Below are 9,903 nucleotides of genomic sequence, written 5' to 3'. Positions count from 1 at the left end.
GAAATTATCTTTATTGGAAAGAAACTTTATGAATTTGAGAGATGAAATATTATAGCTGACTGGAACAATTTAAACATCATCTATCATCACCTTTGAAAACCACATTGAGCCCACTGATTTTTTTTTATTTAATATAGTCTTAAATTTCTGTAGTACTTATCTTTTTCTCCCTTAGGGTTTTAACCAAGAGAGAGAGAGAGAGAATAGAGTTATTTATTTTTTCCCTAAGTTCTCATCATCAAGTTGTAAAAATTCATTATTTGGCTCAAGGTCAGACAGAAGATGTGGTATCACTTCATTGTTAATAATCAGATTAAATGGGATTCTTTGACTCAAGTAAAACAGGGTAATTTATAATAATAAGACTGACAGAGGTGTTGTGAAATAAGAATTCTGAATTTGTTTTCATTGTTCAATTGCTGGCTTTTAGGGAACATGTAATTTCTGTACTATACATTTTAAAATATGTTGATTTACTGATATGATAATTATATAAGAAATGACTATAACTGTTAATTTCACAGGTTATCCCTTAATTACTTATATACGTTTACAGTACCAGAGGGTTATTTGTTTCTGAAAACAAAGAGAATGTTTTCTTTTTTTAAAAGCTATTATCCAAATGCTTTAATCTGTTTTAATTTTTTTTTTATCTTCAGTTAATCAGTAATTTTGTCAGAACTATGTCAATGCTCATTTTTGTTTCTGTCTGATCTGCTACTCATTTTTAAGGGTCCTTTGTGAAAGCTTTCAATAAGAGGAGACCCTTTGTAATGCATAACACTGCCAACTTGTCTATCATCAGAGATAATATCACTTCAAAGAAGAGCTAGGAATTTCAAGTGATGAAAACTCAGGAGTATGTCCTCTCTGTGTCTTCCCATTATAGCTTGCAGAAATAATGATCAGAAACTGAAGATATGATGACAAGATTATTCAAGAAATTGGTAAGTTTTAAAGATATATTCCAATTGTCATGTGAAAGACATTTTCCTATTTTCTAAGACATTGGGGCATTTTTGTTTCTTCACCAGAGGAGGGAGAATGATAGTGAATAGTAAATAGAGAGATCTCTTAACATCTGCCTGAATCATGTCATGAGATGCTTTGACATATGAAGTCCTGTTGAAGATGAGTCAGGAGAAGCATGTAGATTAAATAAGGAATAAAATTTACCAAATATTTATTAAATGTTTCCTATTGAATTTTTATTTTTTAAGATTTATGTTCTTCTAATGTAGTTTAATAGTTATGAGTTTTGAATCATTATAGGTGCCAAGTGATTGAAGTTTAATATTATCCAAAGGTCAATGGAGGGATGACTGACCTTAAGTTTCTTCTTTGTCTAACACAATCTTTACAGATTTTCCTAGTTGATATTTCTAAAGCATACCTTTTCCTGTTACTCCCCTATTTAATAACTTCAACTGTCTCCATATTGTGTCTAAAGTCTTAAAACAATAACAACAACAAACAACAACACCAATTCTTTTCTTTGAAATTCAAAAATCTTTGGAAACTTATTGAATATATTCTTCTTACTATTCTCTGCAGCCCCGCAAAACTGAACTTGGTAATCTTTTTTATTCACAAAACTCAATTTCTTCACTGTCTTTGCTCTTGTTGCACAGGAAGAATTTGATTCAGAAGGTAAAAAATAACCTGGGAAGAAAAACAAAAATGCAAACAGTTTACATTCATTTTTCAGTGTTCTTTCTTTGGGTGTAACAGCTTCTGCCCCTCGTTGATCAATTGAAACTGAGTTAGATCTTCTCTTTGTCAAAGAAATCCACTTCCATCAGAATACGTCCTCATACAGTATCATTGTTGAAGTATATAATTATCTCCTGGTCCTGCTCATTTCACTTAGCATCAGTTCATGTAAGTCTCTCCAAGCCTCTATTCATCCTGCTGGTCATTTCTTACAGAACAATAATATTCCAGAACATTCATATACCACAATTTACCCAACCATTTTCCATTTGATGGGCATCCATTCATTTTCCAGTTTCTAGCCACTATAAACAGGGCTGCCACAAACATTTTGGCACATACAGGTCCCTTTCCCTTCTTTAGTACCTCTTTGGGGTATAAGCCCAGGAGTAGCACTGCTGGATCAAAGGGTATACAGTTTGATGCACTTTTTTGTGCATAATTGCAGATTGCTCTCCAGAAAGGTTGTCTTCATTCACAACTCCACCAACAATGCATCAGTGTCCCAGTTTTCCCGCATCCCCTCCAACATTCATCATTATTGTTTCCTGTCATCTTAGCCAATCTGACAGGTGTGTACAACATTTTGAATGAAAACAAATTTGAAAGAGTGGTATCTCAGAGTTGTCTTAATTTGCATTTCTCTGGTCAGTAGTGATTTCTACCCATATATCTCCAACGATTCTCTACCTTCCCAAATTCCTATCCTTCATCATCCTCAAACCTCAGAATATAACTTTTGTTTGAAAGATAATATATTGATTTTTGTCTTGCTATTCACAGAACCTATTATAGTGACTGCTACATGAAGAGCATTATGAATTCTCAATGAATTTTTAAACTATTAGTTGTCAATAAGATTTCATGGATTATAAATGAGAAATTATGAAGCTTCATAATTTCAGCAGAAATCAACAAAAGTCTTTGGCAAAATGGGCACATTTCTTAGGAGCCAACATTCTATATTTGCTTAAATCTGCATATTTTTGTGACTTATCAAATCTACACTCCAAAATGAATAACGAAGCTTGAACTTTTAATCATGTTGCAATTCTATCATTCAATCAATAAATCAGCATGTACTGAGGATTATGCTAGATGAAGAGAATACCATGGCAAAAAATCAAAGAATTTTTGACTCTGACTCAATTGTTGTATGCTTGTGAAAGTTGGACAGTATATCAATGCTATGCCAGGTGAATTGATTATCTTTGAATTGCCTTAGGAAAATTCTGAAGATCACCTGGAAAGATGAGATAGCAGACACTGAGGTCCTTTCTAGAAATAAACTGCCAAACATTTCCCCTTTATTACAGAGAGCACAACTCCATTGGGCTGATCATATTATTCAAATGCCAAATTATTCTTGCCAAAAAACATTATTTTAAGAGAACTCACTTAGGGCAAGTGTTGAGAAAAAAACAGCACAGGGAACTCAAGGTATCTCTTGGGAATTTTAGAACTGATTGTGTTGCATGGGAGACTGTGGCACAGGATTGCCTAGTATAATGTTCCCGCATTAGAGAAGGTACTGTACTCTATAAGCAAAGCAGAATTGAATTAGCCCAAAGGAATGTGAAATGTACAAAATTAGCTAAGTTACCCACAAGATTCATATGGACTATTTGTGTCCAACAACTATTTATGTGGCAGAGTATTCTGAGCTCATATTGCTCTTACTAGCCACAATCAGACACACTGTAACTCTACTCTAAGATGGTGATGTCACTTTGATCCTATTTGAAAAGGGAAGACAACAACCAATATACCAGACATGCTATATGAAAGGAAAACCATGACAAAGGTCAAAGAATTTTTGACTTTGACAAACTTACATTCTAATTCAAGTAAAATATAAAATACATACAACATAAATACTAATTAATTATTTTCAAAGGAAAAAGACCATTGTAGTTGGAAAAAATCAGAAAAGGCTTCATGCAGAAGATGTTATATAAGTTGAACAGATCCAAGAAGCAGAGGTGAGATGTTAGTACATTCCATTCAAGGGATATATTCAATCCAAAGGCATGGAGATTGATGATGAAATGTTACATCTGAGAAATATCAAGAAAACTATTTGGCTACATTGTAAACCATATTGAGTTCTATATTGTTAATCAGTTATTTTTTTTTTGCTATTAACAGTTAAGAATTATTAGATATTTAAATCCATTGATCCCTTAAGAAATGGATGATCTGAGATATTCAATACCTTGCTTCTAGCATATACAATTTCTTAAGTAGTTTTGCTGTCCTTGAAATTTATTCTTCCCTGAAAATGATATGTAGGTTAGAAATGACACATCTTGCTGTATTTAATGGGTCATGTAGATATGCAATGGGTTATCAAGGTTGTAGACATTTGGAATTGTCTTAAAAGACTTTCTCTCCCAAAGCTGTTATCTATAACTATGAATAGAATTTAAAATAAATTTATTTTTTACTAAATAGAAGCTAGAATAATGAATACAAAGATTAAATTGGAAAGCAATTTTTATTCTGAAGTTAGGAGCACTAAAGGAAATCAAATTATATATGCACACATAGGCAGTAGCTCAAAGTTTGTGATTTGCCAGAGTCAAATGATACTCAAAATTTTCTAGTCCACCTCTAATTTTAGAAGCTATGATTTTTCAGTAGATTTGTTAGCTGCAAAATACATTACTGCATTTCTTGCTATGAGTCACCATTTCATCTGGAGAGCACATGGACATAAGGATTGAATGTTTTCCTAGTTTTGTAGGTAGCTCTCAACATCTGCCTCTTTCCTTTTTTTTTTCAGATGTCCTCTGCTGTCTAACTATGTAAATGTCTTCTTTAAGAATGCCCAGATGAAGAAATCTCAAGAAAATTAAACTGAAGACAGCTAAAAAATAGAAATCATGAATTCTTGTGAACATAAGAAGAATCTTCTACAATTGATGCAGGTTTTGACAGCCTCTCATCCTTTCTCAGTACATTAGATGATAGAATGTCAACATGAGTTTTCTTTCTTTCTTTTTTAAAGATCTACTAGAAGACAGATAAATGTCAGATTGTGGCCAAATTATAAGATCTACAAAGAAAATATATAGGATTTGACTAGAATAAACAATTAGAAAGGAAAATTTAACTATAATTTACTTATAAATAATATTCCACTACTTAGAAACTATTTATGTTTTGACCCTCTATAAAAATCAAAATTCTTGTTACTGATATCTATATGAAACATTCCAATGTCTTTATATACTTAATAGTTCAGTAATCTTAACAAATGATTACCAAAAAGCAAAGATTTTATTTATAAAAATGGATCAGATATTTAAAGTTGTAAATGTCATTAGAAATCACTTACTTGTATTCACTTGTTTTATACATAAGGAAATAGAAGTCCACAGAGCTGAAATGACTTTCCTAAGCTTACATATGTCAAAGTAGCAAGTGGAAAACATGATATTTGAACACAAGTTCTCTGATATTCAAACCCATGCTCTTTCCATGGCTCGTGCCATGTAGCTTCCCAAAGAGTAATCATTTATATATTATCTACAGAATAAGGAAACGGTTTATTATAACTATTGAACTTTTAATGTGACTCTGATAATACCAGTAGAGATCTGGTACAACTGGGAAGAAGGAGAGAGAGAGACTAAGGGTAAAGATTTGAATGGAGGAGCCTGACAACCATAGAAAAATATAATTCAGTACCAATTTAGAAATATGCTACCAAAGTCACTAAATTCTGTAACTTTTAACCAAGATAAACTATTACTAGGCTTTTACCCCCAAAGAGAAAAAAAAAGAAAAAGAACAACATGAAAAATATTTATGCCAGGTTTTAAAAATAGTGGTAAAGAACTATTAAGACCACCAATTGATGAATGACTAACTAAATTATAGTATATGAATTTAATGGAATATTACTACTATGCTGAAAAAATATAGCAATGTTTTCAATGACAGCTGAGAAGATGTGTATGAATTGACACAGAATAAAGCAAGTAAAAACAGGAAAACATTCTATGATGTTGCAATGACATTTAAGACAAACAACTTTGAAAGAATTAAGAATCTTGATAAATGTTATGAACAGCTATGATTTTGAAAAACCAATAATGAATCATACTATCTACTTCCTCATTGAGAGGCGATTGTCCTATGGAACAGAATGAGACATATCTTTGGGTACAGGCAACGTGAACTAAATTTTGATTAACTATTTGTTAAAAGTTTTGTTTTTTTTCTTTTGGTGAGTTGTAGTAGGTGGAAGAGAGGGAGAATATTTTCTTTTGTAAATTGAAAACAAGTAAATGTTTAAAATGAATCATGGAGAACTGAGTTGGAATAGATACCAGTAGACAAGGTGAATCAGAGATTCTGACTTTCCAAGATGCAGGCTGAAAACAATTGAACATGTGAGAGTAAAAGAGATGGAATCAGAGGTAGACTGATAGAGAGAGACAGAGACAGACATCAAGTCAGAGAGGGACAAAAAGGAGGAAAACAGAGAGAGGAGAGAGGAGAGAGAGGGGGAGGGAAAGAAAGGGGGAGGGAGAGAAAGGGGGAGGGAAAAAGAGAGAAAGAGAGAGAGAGAGAGATTTGCACAAAATATTTGCACAATATTTTGGGTCAAATTTTTTTTTTTGATCTATCAAAACTGTTCTCTATATCTTGTTTAGTTAAAAACTATTTTCCATTTTTTATGCTATGTATTCTTTGTGATTGTATATCTACTTTGAAGTTACTGAGCTATGTATTTTTCTTGTAAAATTGTTTCTGATTATAAGGCTTATGCCTTATTTTTATTTATTTTTGCCTTTCAACTTTTATTTTAATTAAATAAGAATAATGAAATAAGAATAGGACACAGCGGTCCTAGCATTTAATTTAATACAATAATCAATTTCTAAACCTATAGTCGTTACATTCAACAATTTAAAATGCATTCTTGCATATGATTTTTTAATCCTTTTTCATGAACTGAAAATGTTGCTCACTAATAAACTTGCTAAAATGTTACTACTGAATGTACAAATCACTGATTCGGCCAATAACACAAAAAAATCCCATGTGTGAAGATTATAGTGTGCCAGACATTCATGAAGGAAAAAAACAAACAAAGCCCCACAAATAAATAAAACTCATGCAACAAACATCTGAGAATCTGAATATTTCATATCAATGTTTAGAAGTGGTTGATTTCTGTCTTAAGACAAGGGTATCAAAACCTTGAAGCGTTCTGATATTGTTGCCAATTTTGATTTAGTAATAGAAAGTTATGGCTATACTGCTAATATGGGATCTCCTTAATTTAGACTTGAGTTTAATATGAAAAAAAAATAAACATACTACTCCAAAATATTTAATTTTACATATATGGTGGCATTTCAGCATTCAAATCCTAATGTTTTTGCATTGTCTTTTGGTCAAGTTTAATTAAATTTTCAAAAATTCACTTTTAGGCTTACAAAAAATGCCAAATATTTGCTAAAATATTGAATAAATATTGTACAAAACTAGCAGCAAAATGTATCTAGAAATCTGTGGTGTGGAAATATTTTTTCCCTAAGTATCATTCCCATGATACTAAATAAGTTTTAGAATTTAGTCTCTTCCCATTCTTAGATAAGCTGCATTTGACAATCTCCAAGAGACAAAATAAGATTGGAAGGTTAAGGACACACATGTAAGAGGTATCTATCTATCTATCTAGGCATATATATGTTTTTTTCTCTGTGAAATAAAATAAACATTTTGTAAAAAGTTATGTATAAGGGCATAAACCAAGATGAAGTAAAGTAGCACCTCAGCAAATGATATCAATAGGGTCAAGCGAATCTCCTTAATAAAACTGTTAGAAAAAGCACAATACACTTAAAATATACTCTTTAGGAGATGTTTGCCATCTTCATATGTTACTGAAAAAAGATGGAGAATTTTAATCATGGTACTCTGACCACAAAATTCACATAGAAATTCCAAGTGGCAGAGGCCTTTTTAGTGGTAGACAAAACTCATCCTTGGCCAAATTTAGCATAAACAGATTACAAATACAATGGAAACCTATGCAGCTGGGTTATCCAAACTGTCCAAAACTGCCTTGAGAGCAGAACTGTCACCTTGCACAGTTATATACATATTTTCAATCTTTGTGATTTTAAAAATTTCTGTCTTTTACTCTTCTCAAGCTATTTTTATAAAGTTTATAATAAGCCAGTTTAACATCTCAATGTAGCACAAATAGAATTATGTTAATCTGCATTAAAATAAAGTTTACTGCATAATTCTTTCTGTTAATACCCTCTGGATCAAAAAAAACAACCACAGTAGCATGTGTTATTAGACCAAAATTAGTCAGGTCCTTAAAGAAAATCATTCACTATTGTGGTCATTCATTCTATCATTTCAATTTCATGTACAGAAGACATTTAAAAAGTATAAATAGAAGAATTCTCCTAAAAACTATTTCATATTACCAGACCTTTAAATTTTCCCTTCAATATTCTGCCCATATTTATCTAGCTCATATTAATTATTTACCTAAATACTAAAAGAGGAATTGCTATATTTACTTTCCTTCACTTTAAAAACAGGGCTTTGAATATATGGATATATTCATACATCACCTCATTATGACTGGAATGATTTAGTAAAGACTATTAGTTTCTAAGTAGCTATCCAGGAGAGAGTGAGCAAATAAGAAATTTAACTCAGTAGTCTGACATATTAAAAATTAATGACATTGAGATCCTTCAAGATTTTTGTTTTTGACTTTTTCCCCCCAAATCTGCAAATATCCTAAGCCCTAATTGAGGCTACTACATAAGTTTTTTCTACTAATATTTATGGATTAACTGGTGATTCCTAATTAAGTTGCATCATCTGTGTGACAAGGTTTCAATTTTTAGTTCAGTTTAGTAACTATTTTGACAAAACAATTGTTATCTTCAGCATTACCGAGCTAATGACATCAAAATAAAAGTTGTTTACTTTGATCCAGCTATGCCATTACTGCATCTTTATCCCAAGGAAATCATAAAGGAGGGAAAAGAATTTACATATACAAAAATGTTTGCACTAGCTCTCTTTGTGGTTGCAAAGAATTGGAAAATGAGTTGCTTATCAATTTGAAAATGGCTGAACAAGTTGTGGTATATGAAAAAAAATGAAGTATTATTGTTCTATAAAAAATGATGAACAAGATGATTTTAGAAAGGCCTGGAAAGATTTACATGAACTTGTTCTGAGCTAAAAAAGCAGAACCAACAATACTTTGTACACAATAACAACAAGAATGCATGATGATCAATTATGTAGTTCAATGATCCAAAGCATCTTAATAGTCTTTGGACAAAACATGACATCTGCATCCAGAGAAAGAACTAAGGAGACTGAATGTATTTAAAAAGGAGAGAAACTTAATTTTCTCATCCATAAAAAAGAAATATAAAAGATGGTTATTTAAAGACATTTTTGGGTCTAAATCTATATCCAAAATTGAATTCATCATCTCCTCCTCTCTCCCACAAAAATAATCTTCTCTCCATAATATGCCTATTTTTGCTGTTAGGACTATTATTGTCCCATTTATTGACACTCATATGCCAGTTATTTCTCATTATTGTTCAGTTGTTTACCTTTGTAATCCTTTTAGGGGTTCTCTTTGCAAAGATACTAAGAAAATTTGCCATTTTCTTCTCACTTTATATATGCTCACTTTATATATGAGGAAACTGAGAGAAACAGGGTTAAATGACTAACCAGGGACAAACACATTTCAGCCAAGATTTGAACTCAACTCAAATCTTAATTTACATCTGATTCCCTATTCACTTTACCCTCAGCAAATAACATTTGCCTTAATCAGTTAACAAATCTTTCAAAGTTTAAAACAATTCTATCTCTTACAATGCATCGTTGTACTTCTTGTTGTCCTTTATATTGTTGTATATTTGCCTTTCCTGCTACTTGTTTCTTTATTACTAATTAATTTATTTGTAGTCACATGTTTGAATTAAATTGTCAACAATGATAGAGGTATCAGAAAATCCACATATGTATTCCATATTTATTTTCATTTGTGTCCATATTTCCAACCAAAATTTCAGATACTATATAGAAAAATATTAGCTGAGTTCACTTTACTAATATTTGTAATTAGCTTAATGCACACCAAACAACTTATAATCTTTTATATGTGGATGG

The sequence above is a fragment of the Sarcophilus harrisii genome, chromosome 4, assembly GCF_902635505.1.
Source record: "Sarcophilus harrisii chromosome 4, mSarHar1.11, whole genome shotgun sequence".
Lineage (NCBI taxonomy): Eukaryota > Metazoa > Chordata > Mammalia > Dasyuromorphia > Dasyuridae > Sarcophilus > Sarcophilus harrisii.
The sequence above is the reverse complement of the archived record's forward strand: the minus strand, read 5'-3'. Positions refer to the sequence as shown.